This window comes from Phacochoerus africanus, chromosome 15 (assembly GCF_016906955.1).
Source record: "Phacochoerus africanus isolate WHEZ1 chromosome 15, ROS_Pafr_v1, whole genome shotgun sequence".
Taxonomy (NCBI): Eukaryota; Metazoa; Chordata; class Mammalia; order Artiodactyla; family Suidae; genus Phacochoerus; species Phacochoerus africanus.
In genome coordinates this window covers 4013498-4039762 of record NC_062558.1, presented here as the reverse complement: position 1 = coordinate 4039762, position 26265 = coordinate 4013498, and the positions used below count along the sequence as shown (strand labels likewise).

The 26265-nt window shown below is 39.1% G+C and overlaps 2 long non-coding RNA genes across 12 annotated transcripts in view; both read left to right on the top strand.

Annotated features, from left to right (window-relative positions):
• The window catches only part of LOC125116456 (uncharacterized), a 97802-nt gene extending 78811 nt beyond the window's left edge, over positions 1–18991 (top strand). For 8 of the 9 annotated variants that reach the window (XR_007132335.1, XR_007132334.1, XR_007132328.1 and 5 more), the window contains 4 exons: positions 5483–5589; positions 8077–8161; positions 16951–17310; positions 18961–18991. This is a non-coding gene — a long non-coding RNA (uncharacterized LOC125116456). The remainder of the gene's footprint in view (positions 1–5482; positions 5590–8076; positions 8162–16950; positions 17311–18960) is intronic. The other variant, XR_007132333.1, reaches the window with a different exon arrangement.
• Positions 18992–19049: 58 nt separating this feature from the next.
• LOC125116052 (uncharacterized) lies at positions 19050–25264 on the top strand. 3 transcript variants are annotated; one of them, XR_007132240.1, is made up of 4 exons: positions 19050–19181; positions 19724–19787; positions 22166–22254; positions 23699–25264. It is a non-coding gene; the product is annotated as an uncharacterized LOC125116052 (long non-coding RNA). The 3 variants fall into 3 exon arrangements; XR_007132241.1 differs by lacking the exon at positions 23699–25264 and adding an exon at positions 20858–21030 and having other exon boundaries at positions 22166–22926; XR_007132239.1 differs by lacking the exon at positions 23699–25264 and having other exon boundaries at positions 22166–22926.
• Positions 25265–26265: the final 1001 nt, after the last annotated feature.

The following is a 26265-nucleotide window of genomic DNA, read 5'->3' as shown; positions in this document are numbered from 1 at the left end:
TTGACATGGAGGTCATTTTTTTCTTGCTCTTATCAGTTAAGTGGCTTCAGAAAGGTTATTTTTTATTCTGAAAGACATACTAACGTGAACAGTATTCCAGTTATCACGTTTGGAAAATACAAGAAGTATCTTCATACTATCATTATCAGTATGCTGATTCATGTTTTCTCTTACTTCTTGTTGTTAGAGTCTTTATGTTAAGTGACACAATTACTGGAGAGAGTTAAAGAGCTTTTTCTCCATAGCTGCTGAAACCAGAACCAAGAAAAAATGTCCTGGACAGAGGTTTTGCACTAAGAGAATATCTTCAGTCCTGTGATATCTGCTGGAAAGTATTAAATGAATGAATTAGATTTTTGACCTCACAACTGGATATTTTGATGGAATGAAACATTCTAACTCGCCTTTTTATAAGCCCAGAAATCATTAGTTGCATGTTTGTTTTTTCCATTATTAGCTACATTCTAAAATAAATGTTCTGGGGAGCTCCTGTCATGGCACAGCGGAAACAAATCTGACTAGGAACCATGAGGTTATGGGTTCAAGCCCTTGCCTCGCTCAGTTGCTGTGAGGTGTGGTGTAGGTCTCAGATGCTACTCAGATTTGGTGTGGCTGTGGCCTAGGCCAGTGGCTACAGCTCCAATTAGACCCCTAGCCTGGGAACTTGCAAATGCCGTGGGTGTGGCCCTAAAAAGACTAAATAAATAAAATAAAATAAAGTAAATGTTCTGGAATGGAAAGCAACATGAAATGAGGGACACTGCAGAGTCTCATGATAGGGTGTGGGGGTAGGGATTTTTTCTTTAAGTTCTGAACTGAAAATGTCCCTTGGTAGAAGGTTTCCAGATTATAAGAAGAATTTATCAAAGTGCCACTGGGTTTATTAATTTTGTACTCTTTCCAAGAACTCGTTTTAGCAATGTTAAAACTTTGTGTATGTTTCTATTGCATTGATTTCTGCCCTCAGCTTTATTACTTTTCCCTTCTTTCTTTTGGTTTAGCTGTTCTCTTTCTAGCTTACATGGATGGTTGCTTAGATTGTTGCTTTTAAGCAATTCTTTTTAGAGATGTACATTTAAAGCTATAAATGTCCTTCTCAGCCATCCCACAAGTCTTGATTGTAGATTATTTTATTATCTTTAGCTTGTAATATCTAAAAGTATCTGTTGCATTTTATTCTTTGACCATTGGATTATTTAGATTGGCATTTCACAATTTTCAAACATAAAAGTGTTTTTAGTTGCCACTTGGTTATTGATTTCTAGCTTATTAACTCCGCTGTGGTCATAGAAAGTACCCCATGATTTCATTCCTTTGAAATTGTAGAAGCTTGATTTATGGCCTAGCATTTGGCCAATTTTCGCATAAGTTCTCTGTACATTTATGAAAAGAATATGTATTCTGAAGAATTGGACACAGTATTCTTCCTAGATGTGTCCATTAGATTCAGATTCTGTCTAGTCTGTTCATTTAACCCATCCACTAATTTCAGTCATTACATCTGTAAGCTCTAACATTCTAACATACCATTCTTTTATATAGGTTTAGTTCTCAGCTAAATTTTTTTTCCTCTTTTTTTTCCCCCACTTTTTAGGGCCACATTCGCAGCGTATGGAAATTCTTAGACTAAAGGTCAAATTGGAGCTGCAGCTGCGAACCTACACCACAGCCACCGCAATGTAAGATCTGAGCCCTGTCTGTGACCTACCCTACAGTTCAGGGCAGTGCCGGATCCCCAACCCACTGAGTGAGGCCGGGGATTGAACCCGTATCCTCATGGACACTAGTTGGATTGTTGTCACAACAGGAACTCGTCAGATAAATTTCTTAACTCTTTCCACACCAGTTCTGTTTCAGTTATTTTTATTTTCTTCTTTGAATGTCGTTTGAGTTTTTCATTTTATTGACTATAAATTTTCTATTTGTCTCTTTTTTCTTTTTTTGGCTTTTTAGGGCCACCTCTGTGGCATGTGTAAGTTCCCAGGCTAGGGGTGGAATCAGAGCTACAGCTGCCGGCCTACACCACAGCCATAGCAACGTGGGATCTGAGCTGCATCTGTGACCTACACCACAGCTCATAGCAACGTCAATCCTTAACCCACTGAGCGAGGCCAGGGATTGAACCTGCATCCTCATAGATACTAGTTGGATTTGTTTTGCACCACAGTGGGAACTCCCTTATTTGTCTGTTTTCAGTTATTCTTTTAAATTCTGTTTTATTTCATTGTGATTATCTTTAGACTTCATTTCTTATTCTGACATTTATTTTATTATCTCATTCAAGTTTCAAATTTTTTTCAAATTTTTATTGTTTCAGTTTCCTTACGGCAGAATCCTTTAATTCTCCTTCCTTCATGGAGTCCCTGTGTCATTTGTTATTTTTAATTCAAATTATTCCTCAGTGCTTTTAGTTTGTTTTTATAAAAGTCTTCCATGATTTGTGTAAGGTCTGGGATTTGATTTGACCCTACTAAATCTATTAAGTTAGTTTTATGCTAGTAAGTCATAGCTAGCTTCATATTTGAAAATCAGTCAATGCAATCTACTATGGTAACTGTCCGAAGAAGAAAAACAGGATGATCATATCAATTGATGCAGAACAGCCATTTGAGAATAATCAATACTTAGTCACTTAAAAACCTATGAATATGAAGTAATATCCTCAGTCTGATACAGAACATCAACAAAAGACCCTACAGGTAACACCGTACTTAATGACTGAATGTTCTCCCTGTGAGACCAGGAACAAGGAAATGTCTGTTCTCAGTACTCCTTGAGGGAACTCTACAGTAAGGCTATGAATTCACCTGCTATGTAATTCAGTAAACAGTTGAATTTTGTGTTTAATTTACAGTAATATCAGTTTTTTGGTCCTAATAGGTAGGAGATTTTTTAAAAAATGACATGGAAGCCATGTGGTTCTCAGACTATCTGAGCTGAGAATTAGAGAGGCTGATCTTGTTCTTTGTATATATAAACACTTAACTATAATCAAAATGATTCATCCCATACCACAGTTGTCATCACTGCTGTAATGGTCAAGGGTACCAGTCACTTGGGCTCCTAAAGCACGTGTTCCATTTGGCACTTCATCACAACTAATAGTAGTAGTTAGTGTGGATTAATTAAATTTTAAATCACTATATGCCATGGATTACTAGCATCTCATCTTCCATTAGACAGAAGCTCAGCACTGTGCCAAGCCCAACAGCATGAGCAAACTAACTCCCAAATCCCATCTTTATGGTTTATCTTCTGAAACTCCTTTTGCTATCAAGTTGGGTCCAATCAGGAGACAGAAATTAGACAGTGATTTAAACAGGAGGCATATAGGGAATTATTATCCTGTTATAAGAGAAAAACAACTCTAAAAATGGAAGGTGAACTCTAAGGGTACCTCAGGGCTTAAGGAGAGGACAAACTTGGAAGTGGGATTTGGACCTTGTTGAATAAGATGTGGTTATAGACCATCAATGGAGAGACGTTTACTCCATGACCCACACTAGAGCTGGTCCATTGTCACTGAAAAAGCAGGAATAACAGTCTGGACACATGAGCAGAAGCTTGTAGGCAAGCATGCAGAGGGAGTTGGGGCACTGCTGTCGACACTTTTGAATCTTGGATTTACATTGACCTTGGTCTGCAGAAGCCAAGCATACATATGTGTATGGCTCAGGCCAGGGTGGCCCTGGGCCACTTGTGCGGTAAAGATCAGGTGGTTAGCCTATGAGGTAGCCAGCTTGGTGTGGCTTATCCAGCTGAGAAGCGAGTGCCAGGGAGCAGTGACCTGGACTGGGACAGTCCTTTGCTCTTTGGGGCTCCCTGATGTTCTGCTATTGCCTGAATCAAGAGCTGGAGAAAAAGTGCTGTTGTCAGCCACACTCCAAGGCACTGAGCACTGGAGAAAACAAATAGTAAGGAAAAGTATCATACTCCTGTGAGCCTGGCGAATGAGCATATAGGAATTATGAAGAAAACTTCTTTCCTCTGTAGTATCTCTTGGAGGACACTACTGCCAAAACTTAAATCAGGCCAGCTGGCAAGGGAAACATGTAAAATGCCTAGCTTTCTTGTCTCAGATTAGGCAATTAAGTAAAAATATAGAGTGGAGAATCATCAAATTGATAACTGTCTTTTACGTCTCTTTTACCATTTCTCATACTCATACACACGTACATTTCATATGTATTTATTTAAGTGTATGTAGTGCCTAAATGAAAAATTAAAATGTATCATTTTCAATAAAATATGCTCAGCCATAACTATGTTAAAGACATAATGCAGCAGTCATGTGCATTTATCTATAAGGAGAATAACTGCGAAGGTGGCATTGAGTGCAAAATGATGCAGGGGTCACTGCTGTGGCTCAGGTTCCATCCCTTGCCCAGGAATTTCTGCTAGCTGCAAGGGCAGTCCAAAAAATAAATAAATAAAGCTTTTCCTCTTTATTATTTCACATTTATTGTGGGACAGGTATGCCGACATGGCTTAGCTGGGTGCTTTTTGGTTATGCTTTCTCGTGATGTAGCAGTCAAGTTGTGGACTGGCGCTGCAGTCTCATCCGAAGACTTTCCTGCCACGCCAGCATTATCTTATCATGTGTTCATCAGTTGGTATCTGTCAGCTTTCTGTTGTGTTGTGTGGGAGGAATTGAATGGTAAGGATGGCCTGATTCTTGCCCCTTGAGCTCACAGGTGGTGGGGAAAGTAGGCTGTATGAACAGATGATTATCCTAAAATGAGAGCGCTTCTACAGTATTAGGTGAGAGGAAGATGTTTTCAGTGCAAAGACCATTCAGAGACAATTATTTGTTCACTCACTCCTCCCTCTCCACCTCCCCCAATGATGACCCATTTGTCCCTTTGCTTTCCTCTGGTAAATTCATGGTGAGATGTTTGGAGGTAACAGAATCTACATGTTATGGAAAGCGGGGACTTCCTTTCCATTTCATCACCAACTGCCCCCTAAAATATCACCTGTCGATGGGTTTGTATGTGAAATGAAAAGGAAAAACCCATTTATTTCAGAAACTGCTTTGGAAATTTCTGGTGGAAATGATTTAAATATTACAGGGTTTTCATCAAAAGAAATAGGCAATCCACAATATTGTTCAAAGCAAGACTATACTATCACTAATTCTTTATGACTACATTCAGAGGGCAATAAGTTGCTTTCATTTTACAAAGGGTAGACTTTAATGAGAAGGAGCATTTGGTTGGTTACCAAAACTAGGTATGTACATACACACGTATATACATTGACCATAGGCTTCCAGTCTGAGTTAAGTGACTTGCCTAAAAAGCTGTTTTTTCCTAATGGTATTCCAAGTTATATTTATGCAAATGGTTCCAGCAAACCTGGAGACTTTTGTTGACCAAAAAGAGAAAAGAAATCCATGTATACTGTACCCAAAGATTTCAACTTCTTGCTTTTTAATTCTTTGTGCAGTTTTAAATCTTTTTTACTGCCTTTGTTCCCAAAGGTAATCAACAGTTACGCAGACAAGCACATTACACTCCATGGGAGCTGTCCTTTCAGGAACTTGGTTTTGAACTGTAGAGGCTCCCACTGTGTCTTCTGAAGGTCATGGTAAGATGTTTAAATCACAAATAAAGCTGTGTGATCACTGAATTCTCCTAAGAAGCATCTTTCCTTTCACTTTTCCTTATATATGTTTTCTTTTAAGTGTCTCAAAGAAGCCTGAGGCAATGTAGGTCCTTTGGGTAATTTGAATGTTTTTTGTAAAGTTTTAATGATACTTCACAATAATGGCATCCAGTGAATTAGATGTTCGATCACACACACAAAATTTTAACTTAAACCTTTATATTCATTTAATGGCTTTTAATGGACTTTTAAAACTTCTAGGGACCTATATAGACGCACAGAACATGACTCTTTTAAAATGAAAATACATCTCTCTGTGTTTGTCATAAATATGTTATCAAAAATACAAGAAAATCTATTAGTGGGGAAAGACAAATAGAAGAATGTCAAAAAGCTATGTAGAAAGAGATCATATCTAGCACTTGGTTCAGTCATCTGTTCTGCATTGTAAGAGAGGCATTGAGTATTTCTAGAATAAATTGACCTTCATAGTAGACTATATAGAAACAAAGTCTAGTAATTATTAATTTAAAGAGCTGCATGTGTTTAAGATACAGAAGAATATAAAATAAAATTAGGGACAGTTCTGAAAATAACAATTTTTGGAGGCAAATTTCATCACAGTTGTTCTTATTTTGTAACACTATTATAGATCATTCCAAAAAGAAGATAGTGTCTTCCTTATTGCATGAATTTAAGTAAAGCCCTTTTTTTTTCACCTCCAGGAGTCATAGATATTGTATTGAATATAAGCTTTAGATGGAATGTCAAGGCAATACCTTTCAAATTTCCTTTTAGTGTCTATGTTCTGGTTTTTTTTTTTTTGTCTTTTTGCTATTTCTTTGGGCTGCTTCCACGGTATATGGAGGTTCCCAGGCTAGGGGTCTAATCGGAGCTGTAGCCACTGGCCTACGCCAGAGCCACAGCAACGCGGGATCCGAGCCGCATCTGCAACCTACACCACAGCTCACGGCAACGCCGGATCGTTAACCCACTGAGCAAGGGCAGGGACCGAACCTGCAACCTCATGGTTCCTAGTCGGATTCGTTAACCACTGCGCCACGACGGGAACTCCTGTTTGTTTTTTTTTTCCTGTCTTTTTGTCTTTTTAGGGCCATGACCGTGGCATATGGAGGTACCCAGGCTAGGGGTCGAATCAGAGCTGTAGCTGCCAGCCTACGCCACAGCCACATCAACGCAGGATCCGAGCCACATCTGAGACCTGCGCTACAGCTCACAGCAACACTAGATCCTTAACCCACTGAGCAAGACCAGGGATCAAACCCTCGTCCTCATGGATACTGGTTGAGTTCGTTAACCACTGAGCCATGAAAGGTCCTGTGTTCTGTTTTTTATAGGGCTCAATTCAGAGCCTCACTCCTTGTAGATCTGTGGTATTTGTTTAATTCTTCTCTGAATTAATGTCATTTAAGTTTATGGATGGTTCTTGTTTCATGGGATGCTTATTATTTTCATGTAATAAAAAACCGAGAGTAGGCGCTTTATGTATTTTCCATCAGAAACTCCATTGTTTCTCATTAATGCAAATGTCACCTCACCTCAGATACCTTCTCTAGCTCCCACAGTCATAGCAACTGGATGCCTTCTCTGTTGCCTTCAGAACACTGGAAAATTCATACACAGAAATCTAGTATGCACACACCTATACATATAAACATGAATTTATATATATATATATGTATATCCACCTATGTATTTTAGTATCCCTTCTTTAAGTTTTTTTTTCTTTTAATTGGTCACTCATGTGATTTTTAAGAACAATCACAGAACCCTATGAGCTCAAACTTACTATAAGCAAACTTCAGAGCAGAATTAACTATCTTAAAATTAACATATTGTAAAGTTGGAAAATATATTGTAAAAATTTAATGTAGCAACTTGATAATTTAGGAATAAGTGCTTAATTACATGACTTCCACAAGACGATTTTCATATATATAAAATAAAGTTTACTATTTCTCTAAAAGAGAAAAAAAGAATTACATGACTTCCAATAAATGTGTCTGTTGGCTCTGAAATACTCATGCTCTGAATCATGTAACTGTATAATGCACACCACAGCCTTTTACCAAGCTATCAAGTCCATATTAGAGCTTTGTTTGCTTGCTTGTATATAAATAATATATCCACAGCTATTTTAGTGTTCTTGCCAAGTTCTGGCTTGTGTTGCACTTATATTTCTTTAAGATTTTGGAATAGTATTACCTCGTCATCAACAATAACTCAATTTCAGCTTTCGTAGAAAAACTGAAATTGAGTTATTGTTGATGACGAGGTAATACTTTAGAATAGTATTTCCTATGGAGTCAGGAAAGCTGAAATTGAGTTATTGTTGATGACAAGGTAATGCTGTTATAATAGAGGACTAAAAACATTCTGCAGCCTTGACACAAATTAAAAGATCAAATACCTTCTAAGAGGAAATTCCACTCTCTTTTTCCGAAATAGATAAAAAATCCTGTCTACTGAGAATGTGAGAGAGAGATTTTGATGGACAGTAAATACATCATTTTAGAAGTGTGCTTTGGTATCAGTAAGTATTCATTTATCTTCTTACTCATTCCCTTAGCCTCCCTTTATTGTCTGCCATATGCATGACCCCATGTTAGCTGCTGAAGTGGAGAGGGGATGGTAACAGATGAACTGGGGAAAATAGAAATAAGCAGTGTACCAAGAAAACCTAGAGGTCGCAGGAAGTTCTGAGGACATCTGGAAGAGGTGGTCATTCGATTTGATTGAGGGACCCCCAGAAAGCACTTCAGGGGAGAACATACATGTTTTGGTCTAAGCACTGGCTTCCCAGATGAAAAGAATAGTTATCCCTCAAAGAAAGGTAGAAAGCACAGAGTGGGGAGAGGAAATCAACCACAGCCAACATAAATCAGTGCACTAGGCAATATTCAAAGTGTTCGAGATGACTAATCATAGGGTTTGGGAAGAAATGCAAGACAAGGTGACCAAAGAGAGAGGACCCAACTGTGAACAGAGAGAATTCACTGAGAGTTTAAAATTAGGTAATAGGGTCTATATGCTCAAATGAAACTCTATTACCAAAATTTTTTGACAGGAGTGTTTGTTGATGTTGTTGTTATTTTTGCTTCATAATTCCTAAAGAAAATGGTCATGTCAGCAAGTACAGTAAAATGTAATATTAACAGAAAGAGAAGTCTCAAGGTAGAGTAGAAGACATCAGTAGGGCTCTAGTCTGCAAGGCCGTGCATTCCAACTGCCCCTTCCGAGCTTTCTTCCTTTGTGCTCTTGGCCAGTCCCTTCATGTTCTTATGTTATCTCCTGTGATGCCTCTTCTTAAAAACATCTGGCAAAATGAATTCAAGCTAAAGTGTAGATAGAGTCCCAGAGTGAGAGCCATGCTAAGCTCAAAGAAGTGACACATGGATTATGGAATCAGGAGTATTACAGAAATACCACTGGGAAGAAATAACGTGGTGTCTATACTGCCTATCAGCACCTAAAGGGAGTATGAACTCCAACATTTTTACTCGGGGGCATTAATTCATATACTTTTTTTTTCCTTTCCTTCTTCTTTCTTTCTTTTTCTTTTTCTTTTTTTTTTTTTTTTTTTTGCTTTGCTTTGCTTTTTAGGGCTGTATGTGTTGCATATGGAGGTTCCCTGGGTAGAGGTTGAATCAGAGCAGCAGGTGGCGGCCTAAGCCACAGCCACAGCAGCACAGGATCTGAGCCACATCTGCAGGCTACACCATAGCTCATGACAATGCCAGATACTAAACCCACTGAGCGAGGCCAGGGATTGAACCCCTCATCCTCAGGGTTACTAGTCAGGTTTGTTACCACTGAGCCACAATGGGAACACCACTTCCTATGCATTTCTACAGTGAGGTATGAGGAGGTGTGGTCATCCTCAGAGATGTAACTGTGAATGTGTTCTTAGTTCTAACACACCATGCCTGCTTGTCCTGCTTTTCTCAGTTCACTAGGCTGCGTGACTTGTTTGGACACTACAGGCCACTAGTCTGCGAGTGTGTTTTCCACTTTTGATGCCTAATTTACCATTCATTGTTTACTTTGTTCCCCTCTAGGTCCAATCACTCTCCTGTCTATTTTCTCTAGTCTCTCAAAACTTGAAAGCAAATTTATGGTGATTAAAATTTTATTCGATTTTTACTCCTTCATAAATCTAACTTAACAGATCACAACAAAGTATTTTGGCAGCAGATTGGAGGCCGTGCAACAAGAAAGTTCAGGGGCGCTAAAAAGAGATCTTGTGGAAAATGTTGTGTTTAACCTGGACTATACTTATAGGAAAGATTATACGGTGGTAGAAGAGGGAATGCAAGGCAAGACGTTTGGAAGCTAGTAGGATTAGGGATGTTGAAGAATGTCATAACCAGGTGGCTTGAAAACGTCATACAATTCAGTAATCCAACATTGTCACAAGTGGGGTTCTCTGGAAATAGATGCTGAGAAAGACCTGGTGTGCCGCATATTTTTAAGACTCAATACCTAATGAAAGAGAAAGAAAAAAACAAGGATTGTCCTAGAAATAAAAAGGATAAAACATTTAGAAACTATTACTGTAAGCCACTGTTTATAGATTAAAAGAGCCACAATAATTACAGTTATTTCAATATTTACGGAAAATGGCCCAAGACGCAATTTAACATCCTTTCGTAGTTACTGGAATAACAGCGTAATTCTAGCAGATGTGTACAGAAACACATCTGATTTTTGTGTATACTTTGCCACTTCTTTTGTTCATTTTTGAAAGTGTTACTGAATTATAGTTGATTTATTGTTGCGATAATTTCTGCTGTACAGCAGAGTAATTCAGTTATATATGTACACACATCCCATCTTTTTCAGATTATTTTTCCATATAGTCTACCACAGAATATTGGACAGACTTGCCTGTGCTATACAGCAGGTCCCCATTGGCCTGTCATTTCATATACCACAGTGTGCATATGCCAGTTTGGAGTTCCTGCTGTGGTGCAGTGTGTTAAGAATCCATCTGCAGTGTTTCTGTTTGCTGCGGAGGCATAGGTTTGACCCCTAGTGAGCACAGTAAGTTGAAGGATTCGGTGCTCAGTCCCTGGTCCAGAAACTTCCATATGCAGAAGATGTGGCCATAACAACAAACAGACAAACTTTGTGTTCTGCAGTTTTATTGAACTTATTAGTTCTAATAGCTTTCTTGTGGGTTCTTTGGGGTACTCTATCTATTGGATGATTTCATCTGCAGAAGAGACAGTTTGGGCTCTCTGTTTTGGATGCAGACTGGTAGTTCTGGTTAGAACTTCCGGTAGAATGTTACATAACAGCAGAGGTAGTGGGCATTCTTGCCTTTGCTCTTTATTCTGGGGGACAGACTCCAGTCTCCCATCACTGGTTATAATGTTAGCTGGAAGTTTTTGTAAATATGATATTGAGGAATTTTCCTTATATTCCCAGATTTCTTGGATTTTTTTTTTTTTAAATCAAGAAAAGGTGTTGGATTTTGTCAAGTGCCTTTTCTACATCAACTGAGATGATCATGTGTTTTTTTTTTCCTCCTTCTATTAAGTGACATTACAATGACTGATATTCTTATGTAGAAACGCTCTTACATTGCTATTTGGTCATGGTAAATAGCTATTTAAAAATGCTTTTGATACAATTTACTGATGTTTTGTTGAGGATTTTTGCATCTGTCTTCATGAGGGCTATGTGTCTGTGATTTTTTTTGTGGTAGCTTTTTCTCTCTTTTTTTATTTTTATTTTTTTTATTTTCTCACTGTACAACAAGGGGATCAAGTTATCCTTACATGTATACATTACAATTACATTTTTTTTCCCCCACCCTTTGTTCTGTTGCAACATGAGTATCTGGACAAAGTTCTCAAAGCTACTCAGCAGGATCTCCTTGTAAATTTATTCTAAGTTGTGTCTCTTTTTCTCATTTTAATATAAATTAATGTAGCACTCATAAAATTATTTAGGAAGTATTCTCTCCTCTTCAGTGTTTTGGAAGAGTTTGAGCAGGGTTTTTTTGTGTTTTTTTTGTTTTTTTTTTTTTTTTTTTTTGGTTACAATTGCATGTATGGAAATTCTCGGTCTGGGGTCCAATTGGAGCTGCAGCTGCCTGCCTACACCACAACCACAGCAACACTGGATTGAAGCCACATCTGCGACATATGCCACAGCTGTGGCAGTGCTAGATCCTTAACTGAGTGATCGAACCTATATCCTCATGGACACGGTATCGGGTTCTTAGCCTGCTGAGCCACAGTGGGAACTCTGAGAAGAATTGATATTAATTTTTCTTTAAATGTTTAGTAGAATTCTCTGGTAAAGCCACCTGTTCCTGGACTTTTCTTTGTTGGAAGGTTTTGGACTAATAATTCAATCTTTGTACTTGTTATACATCTGTTGAGGCTTTCTGTTTCTTTGTGAGTTGGTTTAGAACATTTGTGTTTCAAGAAGTTTGTCCATTTTTCTAATGGTCATCTAATTTTTTAGCTCATAATTGTTAATAGTATCCTTTGATAATTCCTTTTCACCCCTGTAAGGTTTACAGTAATACTTCCACCGTTATTCTGACTTTAGTTAGTTGTGTCTTCTGTTTTTTTATTTTGTCAGTCTGGTTTATCAATTTTGTTTATCTTTTGAAAGAACCATTATTACAAAAGAATGGCTAGTCCCTGCGTTGTAATATATATCCCTGTGGCTTATCTGTTTTATACACATAGTAGTTCGTGTCTCTTAATCCCTTACCCCTATCTTGCTCTTCTTCTCTTTCCTCTCCCCACCAGTAACCACTGGTTTATTTTCTGTATCTGTGAATCTGTTTCTGTATTGTTACATACTTTTTTTTTTTTTTTTGCTATTTCTTTGGGCCGCTTCCGCGGCATATGGAGGTTCCCAGGCTAGGGGTCGAATCGGAGCTGTAGCCACTGGCCTACGCCAGAGCCACAGCAACGCGGGATCTGAGCCGCGTCTGCAACCTACACCACAGGTCACGGCAACGCCGGATCGTTAACCCACTGAGCAAGGGCAGGGACCGAACCCGCAACCTCATGGTTCCTAGTCGGATTCGTTAACCACTGCGCCACGACGGGAACTCCCATACTTTTTTTTTTTTTTAGATTCCACATATAAATGATAACATAGAGGATTTTTCTTTCTCTGACTTGTCTTACTAAGCGTAATACTCTCTAGGTCCACCCACATGGTTGAAAATGAGTGGAGCCACAGCTGCAGCAATGCCAGATTCTTAACCACTAGGCCACCAAGGAGCTCCTCTTCATAAGATTTTAAGAATCTTATTTTGTTTAATATTAGTATGGCCACTCCAGCCCTATTTTAATCACCATTTATGTGAAGTCTTTTTTCTATCCTTTCATGTTCAAATTTGTCTTTAGAAGTATTGTGATTCTCTGATAGACAGTACATAGTTGGATCATGAACTTTTATTTATTCTGCCAATCTGTGTTTTTTTTTTTTTTTGTCTTTTTGCCTTTTCTAGGGCTGCTCCCATGGCATATGGGGGTTCCCAGGCTAGGGGTTGAATCAGAGCTGTAGCTGCCAGCCTACGCCAGAGCCACAGCAACTCAGGATCCCAGCTGTGTCTGCAACCTACATCACAGCTCACGGCAACGCCAGATCTTTAACCCACTGAGCAAGGGCAGGGATCGAACCCACGACCTCATGGCTCCTAATCGGATTAGTTAACCACTGAGCCACGACGGGAACTCCTGTGTGTTTTTTATTAAAGAGTTTAATCCATTTACACTTAACATTACTGATGGGGGATTTACTTGTATCATTTTTCAGAAAACAAATATGTTTTCTGTATGCCTGTAGGTTTTTTGTCCCTCATTTTTCTCCATTACTACCTTATTTTTAGTTGACATTCTGTAATGAATTGTTTTGATTCTCTTCTCAATTCTTTATATATATATATATATATATATATATATATATATATAGTCTATAGATATTTTCTTGGTGGTTACCATGGGAGTTAGATTTAATATCTCAAAGCTATAAAAATCAAATTTGAATTGATAAGTTTAACTTCAGTAACATACAAAACTCTAATATTCAGCTCCATCCTTACTTTCTGTTATTCATACCATAGATTACATCATTATATATTATGTGCCCAATAATAATAGATTAATAATTTCTAATGCATTTGTTTTGTTGTTGTTTTTTCTGTTTGTTTTTTGTCTTTTCCTAGGGCCGCACCCATGGCATATGGAGGGTCCCAGGCTAGGAGTCAAATCTGAGGTGTAGCCTCCGGCCTATGCCACAGCCACAGCAACGCCAGATCTGAGCTACATCTGTGACCTACACCACAGCCCACAGCAACGCTGGATCCTTAACCCACTGAGCAAGGCCAGGAGTCGAACCCGCAACCTCATGGTTCCTAGTCAGATTTCTTAACTACTGAGCCACGATGGGAACTCCTCTAATGCATTTGTAATTTAAATCTTTAGAGTATAGAAAATCAGCCTACAAGCAAAATTACAGTAATAGTAGCTTTCTCAATTGCCTATGCACTTACCTTTACCCCAATTTCTTTATGTGGCTTCAGGTTACTATCTTCCTTTTATTTCAGCCTGAAGAACTCCCTTTAGCATTTCCTGAAGGGAAGGTCTAGTCTTAATAAATACCCTCAGCTTTTTAAAATCTTGGAATGCCATTTCTCCTTCATTTTTGAAGGATAGTTTTATTGGATATAAAGTTGTCAATTGATATCCCCCCCCACCCCTTTAAGCATATTGGTTGTATCAACCCACTGACCTCTGGCCTTCAGGGTTTCTGATGAGAAATTGACAGGTAATCTCTTTGGGAATCCCTTGTATGTGATGAGTCAGCCACTTCTCTCTTGCTCCTTTTAAGATTCTCTCTTCATCTTTGCCTTTCAATATTTTGATTATAATGCATCTCAGTGTGAGTATTTTTGAGTTTCTTCTACTTGGAGTTTTTTAGCTTCTTGGGTATATAGATTCATTTATAGCCATTTCAGTTCTTTAAATTTGGGAAGTTTTCAGGAATCATTCATTTTGCTCCTTTCTATCTCTCTTCTCCTGCTGACATTCCCACAATGCCTATGTTGGTTCACTTGTTGATATTTAACAAGTCTCTCAGGATCTGTTCATTTTTCTTCATTCTTTTTTTTTTTCCTCTTCCTTAGACTTGATCATTTCATTTCTTTCTTTATGTTCACTGATTGTTCTGCTTGCACAGATCTGCTTTTGAACCCTTTTGAGATACTTTTCATTTCAATTATTATACTTTTCAGCTTCAAAGTTTCTTTTTGGTTCTTTTTGAAAATAATTTAACCTCTATTGATATTATTTTCTACATATTATTTTTCTGTTTTTGTCCATGTCTTCCTTTAGCTCTTTGAGCATCTTTAAAATAATTATTTTAAGTCTTTGTCTAGTAATTTTGACATCTGGGCTTCCTCAGGTACATGTTCTGTTGATTTATTTTGCTGCTGCTTCTTTTTAAGGGCTGCAGGTGCAGCATATTGAAATTCCCAGGCTAGGGGTCAAATCAGGGTATGACTGCCGGCCTACGCCACAGCCACAGCAATACCAGATGCAAGCCATGTCTGTAACCCACACCACAGCTCATAGCAACACCACATTCTTAACCTAATTAGTGAGGCCAGAGATTGAACCCAAATCCTCATGGATACTAGTTGGGTTCATTTCCACTGAGCCACAGTGGGAACTCCTATTTTGCTTCTTTGAATCAGCTATACATTGCTGGTTTTTTGTATGCCTTGATCCCTTTTATTGAAAATTTGACTTTTGGATTTGATAAACATGGAAACTAGAGAAACCAGATTTTCCACTTTCCCTAGAGTTTGGTGGGGTTTTAAATTTTTTTATTTTAGCAAATCTTAGATATGTCCATTGAGTTCTAAGAGTAAGTTTTCAGACTCCTTATCTCCTGTTTGTTTTCCTCTAGAGTTAACTTTTGTCTATTAATGTTGTTCTGTAATGCGGTGTCCATCCCCATTGAGGCTACTAAAGTAATCTAATGATTGATCAGTATGTTGAGATTGTTGCTGTGTTCCTTCAATGGTTAGACATGTTTTTTCATATTTACTATCTCTAGATAGTATGAATTTTAAAATTAAAGTGCATATTTAATCTCATATTTCTTTTTCCTCCTTTAGTCTTCTTAAAATTCAATGATGTCTCTTATAATCAATAACTTCTTAGAATGAAAAAATTGATCCATTTCTCTGATATTTTCACTTAATTTCTAATAATGTACCAAATGGTAAAGTACGTAAAGCACAGCTGTCTTGCCAAGATCGATCCTTAGGAACTGGTTTTCATTCTGGAATGATCCTTGAATTTCAATTTCTCAATAAACCCAAGCCCACTTTTCTCTCCTATGAGGTATATTATATAAAAGTTATTTTAGCTGTTATAGATCGAAGTAACTGCTATTTGATGTTGACTCTCCACTTCTGATCAATTGCAAATGTCAGGGGCTCTGTGGCCCCATCGTTTCCATTGAGCTCTCAATAAAAGATTAACATTTTATCACAATGCCGTTGCTGCCATGATTGTCATTTCTTTAGCCTTTTCTGCAGAATGAATTCTGCAGGAATTTTTAATTCAGATTTTGAATTGGTTAACATACCAACATACTTAGCTTTAAAAACAAAAGGAGACTACTTGCTTTCTGTTCTCTGCCATCCTCTTTTCTCTCCACTTCGCTTTTCTTACCTCAACATGCAAACATGACTGTAGTATTGAATTGGACACATTGAACAATTTCTTATTCTTCTGTGAATGCAAGATGGGATTGCAAGCTTTATCTCTAGTTTAGAAGCAAAAATCAAAACCAAAGGACACCTTCCACACTGGTGAGAAAACTTGTTAATGAGAATGCTCAATACACTATTAGAGTTGATTGAACAAAAGGAATTCTGTCTCAATATTATGTATGTGCATAAATAATGAGTCTTATTAGAAGTCTTATCACAAGAAAATATACAATTAACCCAAATGTACTATACCACTGTTCCCATATTACCCCTCTTTTCATTCTGATGTTACATGCTAAAGAAACCCTTTTATATGCCATGTAGCCCTAGACTGGGCTAAACTGCACTTGCCCTTCAGATGGAAATAAAAAATAGTCAAAAATTACACCATAGTGGTACTTTAATTTGTAATCTCCAGTTGGTTTTTGAAATCATAAGTGTTCACCTGACTTTTTGAAGTCATGATGATTCACGTGATTTTCTGCCTACCTATTCTATCATTTATTGAGTGAAGAGTACTTACCTCCTCCTATAACTGTGAATTTGTGTATTTCTCCTTTCAGGTTGATCAGCTTTTGCCTCACCTGTTTTGATAAGGATTCTCATAATGATAAATATATCAATTCTCCAAAAGACAGCAATTTTAAATGTGTATGCGCCTAACAAAAAGGATTTCAAAATGCAGATCCTGCTACCCACCTCCCCCAACGACAACTTGGCATTCATCCACAGACACAGGTGACTTTCTGGGAGATGAGATTTCAGCACCACGTACCAAGGGTCCTTGGAGGAGTCTTGCCCATCCATGTGGAAGGAATTGGTCCTGCCTGTGGACACTGTAGTAGCCCATGAATCTGCTCCAGCTCTGCTCAGCTGGGCTCCAGAAGTCCCTAAAGAACACTGATTCTGACAATCACTCATGGGTAAGAGAGACTTTGAGGAAGTCTAGGTTTCTAGGGAAGTTCCAGCAGCACTGGAGCAAAAAAGTGTGTATATGTGTATATGTAAAAATATGTGTAATATGTAAAATGTACACACACACACATACAAGTTTGACACACTGATTAGGGGAAGAGGAATAATTTGACTTAACACATGTCATCTGTCCTCCAGGTGGCATAGCTTAGTGTCAAGCCGTATCTTCTCAGCCTATGATTTCTTCCAAGGGGTAAAGTAAGAGTGTGAGTGAGTGCCTGGTGTCCCCACTGTGTAGGACACTCTCAAAAAGACCCATTTCTCTTGCCCCATCAAGTGGCAAATAGAACTCTTAGGGGACATTGCAGGGATGAGGATCCCACTAACCCCAGTCTAGTCAGACAAACCCAAACTAGAGGCACTGTACAAAATACCTGATCAGTATTTTTCACAAGAGTCAAGGTTATGAAAAACAAGGATAGTTTGAGGATCCGTCACAGCTTTGGGAAAAGGAAAGGGTCTTGATGACTAAATGCATTCTAGCTCCCTGTGTTGGCTTCTGGGCTAGAAAAGACAAATGAGTGGAAAAGCGGTAAAATTAAAAACTATCGTGTAGTGTGTGGTATTATACCAATGTTAATTGTTTAGTTTTGTCCAATGTAGTATAGTTATATAAGAGGTTAACCTTAAGGAAAATTGTGTAACAGACATACGGAAGCTGTCTCTGCTGTCTCTGGATTTTTTCTGTACATCTAAATTTTGAAATAATTTATTTTATTTAAAAATATAACTAACATTTAAAAACTAAAATGAAGCAGGAAGGAGGATTAAGAGTGCAAAGTGAGGAGGTGAGGACCAGGGGTTTTTTGTTTGTTTGTTTTTAAGGTAATCAGGGAAGTTCTTCCTGTCAAGGTGCCTTTTTAGCAGAGCAGGAGTCAGGGCAGGGCCATATGACTATCTTAAGAGTCTGAAAACAGAGTAAACAGCAGATAAAAAGGAACTGAGACTAGACCATGGCATGTTCAAAGGAGATCATAGCAGCACACTGGTTAAGGCAGAGAACGGTAAGGGTGAGGTAAGAGGGCAGTGCTGTGTCTGTATTTTTTCCAGCTTTACTGAGGTGTGATTGACAAAAGTCGCACATATTTAGGCTGTACACCACAATGTTTTGATAGACATACACAATGTGAAATGATTCCACAATCATTTCATGAAATGAAATCAGGAAACCATTCCATCATCAAGCCAATTAACATATCCATCAATTCACAAAGTTACTGTGTGTGTGTGTGTGTGTGTGTGTGTGTGTGTGTGTGAGAGAGGGGGTAAGAATATTTCAGATCTATTCTGGCAAATTAAGTATATGGTACATTATTATACATTGTAATGATCATGCTGTACATGAACTTTCTAGACCTTATCCCTCTTATAACTGAAAGTCTATACTCCCCACATTTATAATTTAAATAATTAGACAGTAAGTATGCAGGCATATCTTCTACCTTCTCCCTTACATGTCTTTCAAATAATGTTTTAAAACATTTTCGTTTTTTTCGATAATTCTAAAAGTAATTTTCAAACAGGCAAAAGTGCACATGGGGTTCTTTTGCACTGCTTCATTTTAGATCTATTCTTTTTTTCTTTTTTTGTCTTTTTAGGGCCACACAGATCTGAGTCGAGTCTGAGACTTACACGACAGCTCACAGCAACACGGGATCCCTAACCCACTGAGCGAGGCCAGGGATCGAACTTGCGTCCTCATGCATACAAGTCAGATTCATGTCCACTTAGCCACGACAGGAACTCCCTAAATATATTTGTTAATAAACCAATGGTTCTCCAGACTTTTTAGCGTACTAAGTGCTAAAGCAAACAAGAGGTAATTGCTCCTTATTTTTAGAACAGTAGCTTTACCATATGTGTAGCTGTTGCAGATTACATATTTAAATTATATCACATGTCTTCTTTGGTAATAGATTTCGTTTTATGAATTTGTGTCAAAACAGAAATAATATTTTGAAAAAAATTTGCTTTTTAATCCTTTGTGAATACCTAAATTTTGCAGTGAAGAATTTAAAAAGCTGCAAGGATATTCATATTTGAAATGTAAAATAAGTGACTTAGATTCGATAATTAGGATTTTTTTTTTTTTTGCCTTTTCTAGGACCACTCCTGCGGCATATGGAGGTTCCCAGGCTAGGGGTCTAATTGGAGCTGTTGCCACTGGCCTACGCCAGAGCCACAGCAACATGGGATCCGAGCCGCGTCTGCGGCCCACACCACAGCTCACGGCAACGCCGGATTCCTTAACCCACTGAGCAAGGCCAGCAATCGAACCCACAACCTAGTCGGATTCGTTAACCACTGAGCCACGATGGGAACTCCTAAACTTCAATTTTTAATGCTATTTTATTCTTGTAGATTCTTCTCAAAATATGTCGGTGGCTTGAGAGATGTCATTACCAAGTGGTGATCTATACAGAAGGTAGGTTAGAAAGCTTTTAATTCCTATATCCATGAATTAGCAAACTTTTTACCCCCTTTTTTAAAGTTTTTTTGAAGTATAGTTGACTTAGAAGTTTGTGATAATTTCTGTTCTACAACAAAGTGATTCGGTTATACATTCAGATTCTTTTCCCACATAGATTATCCCAGAATATTGGGCAGAGTTCCCTGTGCTATACAACAGGTCCCCGTTGGCCAATCATTCCATATACCTCCGTGTAATTAGCAAACATTTATAAAACACTTTTCATCAGGGAATAGAATACTGGGAGTGTGGTCTGACTTCACTCCTCACTCTTGCCTGCAAGACCTTTCATTGCAGTTAGAGAAACACCTCAAGATATGCAGAGGCTGTCACAGGGGAGAAGTGCAAGGGGTTCTAGACAGCCATAGCACAGGGGGCCAGCCCTCCGTGGGGAAGTAGGGAGTAAGAAGTGTTTAGGAAAAAAGGCTCAAGCATGGGGGTATTCTCCTTGGGGTGCCAGAGTCAGCTGATTAGGATGAGATCATTCCCGCATCTATGTTCTCCAGCCAAAAGCCAGCAGGAACACACCTGAGAACAAGTGGAATCTAGAACAGGTTGGGTGTATTCCTCATTGCCGTGAGTGTCTCAGGAGGAGGATGTTAGAAGAAAGCCGCTGCAGGATTTGGGCTTAGGTTGGTGATTTGAGGAGGAGCCTGAAAGTGGTGGGTCATTTAGATCAGATGCCGAAAGCCAAGGCAGCTCTGATTCATCTGTCAATGAATCTTACCGACAGGAGGGAAGCTGATGGGTAGGAAAGAGCCGTTCCTGGAAACAAAGTAGCTGTCATTCATTTTAACCAAAAGAATGGAGTGTTTGGTATTTGGGGGGTGGCACAGTGACCTTGTTTTTTTTCCCTGTACTTAGAAAACAATCATGAATTGCCGTCATTTTGTCTCACTTTATCATGCTCTCCAAGTAATCTTACTTGGTGTTGGTATTCTGTGATACTTCTTGGTATTTATGTCCAGGCTCACTTGTGGATAGCAGCAAGGCTATTGTTTTTGTTTTTGTTTTCCCCTCATAAGGAACATGAAGCATGAGGGAGGCTTTTAGCTTGAATTGGAAGACATCCTTCTAGAATTTTAGCAATCATTGAAAAACTACAGGTCTTCTAGGCACACCCACTCCATGTATGAAGAAGAAACATGAACAGAAGAAGCACATTCAGCACATTGCTGGCTTGCATGTAGTTTCTAAGGTTTGTTTAAACGCCTCTACTCCCAAGTTTTATATTTGTTGTATTTTGATGTACCATTCATAAATGTTAAAAACACCAGTCAGATTTCAGTTCATCCATCCTCCTGTAAGGATTGTCTCAGACTGGAGCTGTGGATTCTCTTGACTTAGGATTTAAACCCCTATCACTCCCCCTCCCAGCTCGATTGATTAGGAAAGTGGTGCAGTGATATCAGAGTGGAATGAGAGAAAACCAAGAAGTCGTCCATTACAAAAACTCTCCATAAAGTCTGCTCCTAATTTGAATGCAAAGTGTTTTAATAAGCAAGAATTTAACCACTGTTGGAGTTCCCTTGGTGGCGCAGTGGAAATGAATCCGACTAAAAAGTATGTGGTTGAGGGTTCAATCCCTGGCCTCAGTCAGTGGGTTAAGGATCTGGTGTTGCCATGAGCTGTGGTGTAGGTCACAGACTTGTAGGTGTAGGCTCGGATCTGATGTGGCTGTGGTGTAGGCCGGCAGCTCTAGCTCTGATTGGACCCCTAACCTGGAAATCTCCATATGCCGCCAGTGTGGCCCTTAAAAGCAAAAAAATATAAAAAAATAACCACTGCTAAATTATCCATATGTTGAGTAAGGCTAAAAATGTTACCCTAATAAAACAAACATAGACATGATTGCCCACGAGGCCAGTGGGATGAAGTTAAAAATACAGTACTTGTCCAGAGATTATCAGTCAACCTTTTTTGTAAGTTTGTAGTTTTTAGATTTTTTTTAACCATTTCATTGTGTGTTGATACATCTCATATCATGAAATGTTTCCTTTGGAGTTCCTGTTGTGGCTCAGTGGAAACGAATCTGACTAGCATACATGAGGACGCAGGTTCAATCCCTGGCCTTGCTCAGTGGGTTAATGATCCGGCATTGCTGTGAGCTGTGGTGTAGGCCATAGATGTGGCTCAGATCTGGCATTACTGTGGCTGTGGTGCAGGTCGGTGGCTCCAGCTCCCATTCGACCCCTAGCCTGGGAACCTCCATATGCTGTGGGTACAGCCCAAAAAAGAGAAAGAAAAAAGAGAAAGTTTCCTTTGATGGTCATCTGTCTGAGACCAGGTTGCAAGATTTTCACACTTTTGCTGAATCTTTCCCTGCCATCCAGCTTCACCGTAACAAGCATGTCTGACCACCGCACTGCTATGGAGATCACTGTCTGTGTGGAGTAATGACAGTCCTGCTGAAGATGACTGGGTACGTTAGACAGTGTACAGTGGCTCAACCGATATAGATGCTGAATTCAGTCCATTTTCTACATCCAGTGATGTGTCCCAGTGACTGATTTTGGCATCAAAACAGAAATCCTTCTCTTTCTTAACTTGCTATTCACACATCATCTTCCAATGGCAAGTGCTGACAACGACAGATGCCACCTTCACCACAACTTGGTTCTTGGCTAAACTCCCCTCATCTTAGCTTACAAGCCCTGCCCTCTCTGTTTCTATGAGTCTGACTTTTTTCCTTGTAGATGTCACCTGGAAGTGCTAATGGGCCGTTTTTGTCTTTGTCTGGCTTATCTCCCTTAGCAGGATGTCCTTTAGATTCCTCCACATGGTTGCAAATCTTAAGTCTGTTTTTCCCATGTGTTAAGTTTTTGACGTTCCTCAACCCAGAAATAGAATCTTATTGTATCCTGACTTAACATTGAATATTTAATTTGTGATTGTTTCCATCCACCTTTGCCATCTTCACTCAGAATAACTGACACAAAAATTCAAACAAATGATGTATTACTTAAAAGTTACAATACAAAAAAGACAAGTAATTAAACATCTAAATGACATGGTTTGTGTTAGTAGCATTTATACTGCTGAAGTTAGAAAAGCTTCAGGAGTTCCCGTCGTGGCGCAGTGGTTAACGAATCCGACTAGGAACCATGAGGTTGCGGGTTCGGTCCCTGCCCTTGCTCAGTGGGTTAACGATCCGGCGTTGCTGTGAGCTGTGGTGTAGGTCGCAGACGCGGCTCGGATCCTGCGTTGCTGTGTCTCTGGCGTAGGCTGGCAGCTACAGCTCCGATTCGACCCCTACCTAGCCTGGGAACCTCCATATGCCGTGGAAGCGGCCCAAGAAATAGCAAAAAGACAAAAAAAAAAGCTTCACAAAGGCTTCTGGGACATGCTGGTCACATGCAAACACACACACCTACACATTTTGACACACCAGTGCAGTCATTTCAAATCCCAAAGTTAAACGTGTTCTTTAAATTTTGTGTGTATGGTCTTGTCCACATTTCTTCTTACTCTGACCAGATGGACAGTCTCCATTCTCCAAAGTCTAGAAACCTCTGTGGCACACCCAGAAGCTAGGGATGGTTGAATGGAATGCAAATTCTAATCTTAGAGTGGACACTGGGGCTGGAGGCCCCGGGCCTGGGTTTGAGTCCTCTTAAGCAGCCTTTTCTGCCATCGCTGGTGTGTTCTCCGCATCGTCTCTTCTTCAGAGGACACATTGCCTTCCCGCCTCTACCCCTCCACACTCCTGGAGCCTCACGTCTTGCCGGTACTTTCTAGAAAGGGTGCTTTGATTCTTACAGGAAATTCCCTTGTGATAGCATTGGACATGGCTTTTGGCAGGTGGAATTGGGTATTCACTTAGGGATTGTATTTTTAATCACCACCTGGTGACTTTTTCTTCCTAGGTGAACTCTTCCTTTGGCTGTACTGTCAGGAACATTCATGTTCAAGAACACATGTTTGGCATCTACTGTTGATTTTGATACAGTGTCTTCCCCCTTTTGGATGTTGTCTGTGGGGCATTATGGTCCCCAGTGTGGACCACTAGGGTACCTGAGCAGTGTGGAGGGTCCTTCATTGGAACACGTAGCATCAGTGGAGATCATGGTGGCTCCTGATTTCTGCTTCCTTTGCAAGGGCACTTGTGATGAAGATGTGGGGCTCCTCTTGACCGAGAAGATCAGGCTTAGGCACGCGAGGAATCCACTTCCAATATGCTTCTGTGAGATAATAGACTATACATTGGTCTCTGCCACTACTGCCTGGCACAGAGCTCCTGAAACCCGTGTAATTTCCTAGGTGATAGGTGTGTCTTTTTCTTCTCATGGGGTAACTCTGGGTGGGCTTCTGCATGGCTTCGGGATGAGGGCTGGTCAGCAGAAGAGCAAACCATGATGGAGGCTTGAAAGTTTCAGCCCCGCCCCATTCTCTTAAGAAGGGAGAAGGACTGAAAATGGAGGTGATGGTTGACCATGCTCAAATGAGGAAGTCCCCCCTGAAAAAATCCCCAACTACAGAATTCAGAGAGCTTCCAGGTGGATGAATACATCCTCATAATGGGAGAGTGATGTACCCCAACTCCATGGGGATAGGAACTCCTGAGTTTGAACCCCTTTCAGACATCACACTGTGTATCTCTTCATCTGGGTGTTCATTTGTATCTTTTGTCATATCCTTTAATAAACTGGTAAATAGAAGTATTTCCTTGAATTCTGTGTGTACCTTTAGCAAATTAATGGAGAAAGGTGTCTTAGGCATCATTTCATGAGTACAAATGATTAATTCTGTGAACTCCTTGGTACATATGAATGCTTGGATATTCAACTTTGTAGTAATTGGATAATTTCTTATACACAAGCTTATAGATTATGGAAAGATAATCTTTTACTTGATAAAAAGATAGTCTTGGTTTTACCAAAAGGGGTCTTGTATATATGTTGCTCTTATTAGTCCATGCTGGAATATTTACTTCCAGTTTATACAAATATTTGATCATGGAATAACTTGCAGCATATGTAATTCTTAGTAGTCACCAAAATTATGTTTATGTCTTTGCTCTTCAAATGATATAGGTTGTCATTGGATCTGAAGACAATGTAAGTGTTTACTTTTAGTATCAAAAATCTTCTCATTTTCACTATGCTGTATTTTGCTTATGATATTTGTCTGAGTTATGTATCTATGTGTATGAGGGAAATGTGACTTTTCCTGCAATGAAAGGTTCCTGGTCCTATTAATATATATGCCATGACCTCCTCCATAGTCTTCCAGTTGCCCCTTTCTTTGGTCTCAGCATCCTCTGCTGTGAAATCCAATGCTGATGTCTGGATTGCAACACGTTTACTTCTAACAAGGTGAAAGGAATTCAAGAGGATGAGGGACCTCTACCACTGCTACAAATTAAGAAATGAAAGTTCCTGGGGAAATGGGAATGGACACAAAAGCCATTAAAGAAAGTTTCTTTAACGAGGGCAAGGTCGTTTTCACATTCAAAAAAATCAATTATTATTATATATTGTATTAATAAACTAAAGAAGAACACTCCAATGATCACCTCAGTATATGCAGAAAAGAATTTGGTGTAATTCAGGATGTGAAACATCTTAGTTTTCTGTTCCATTGTCTTCTTGAGCATTTGAATTTGGTTTATTGTATTTAACAAACTCTAAAACCTAATCCTGTTCAGCATTTGTTCTAGGTTTACAAGTCCATTTTTATGAAGCCCTTAGGACATGTATTTTAAGATATAAATCAGAAGAAAAGTCTTACAGGAGTTCCTCTTGTGGCTCAGCAAGTTACAAACCAGACTAGTATCCATGAGGATGCAGCTTCAATCCCTGGCCTTGCTTAGTGGGTTAAGGATCTGGAGATGCTCTGAGCTGTGCTGTAAGTCACAGATGTGCCTTGGGTCCTGCATTGCTGTGGCTGTGGTATAGGCTGGCAGCTGCAGCTCTGATTAGACCCCTAGCCTGGGAATCTCCATATGCCGCAGGTGTGGCCCTAAAAAGAAAAGGGGGGGGGGAACTCTTCCAGAAAACCTAATCCAACTAGAATTTTGTGTATAGTAAAGAGGAATCCTTATATTAAAAACCCTCTAAAAAGGTAGCCATATTACATTGGGTTATTTACCTGACATATATGATAATTCCTATCTCTATAATAATAAAAGACAAAATATATAGGAATTGCCTGATACTCAATATTAAGGTGAATTTCAGAAAAACTCTCTTTCTCTCCTACTGAATCATTACTTATTTCAGTAGAATCTAGAGAAGCGATCAGAAGGCCGTTAATATACCACACATTTTATCTCTCTTTCCAGTTCTGGTGAGTTTGATGTATCATTTAATGTTGTAATGACATTCATTTGAGAAACATTTAAGTTTCTTATTTTTTGACAAGTAATTTGAGTTGTAAACAACTATAAGGTTTTGTTAATTTTATTATTTCATGTGGTCAACAGATTATCTGA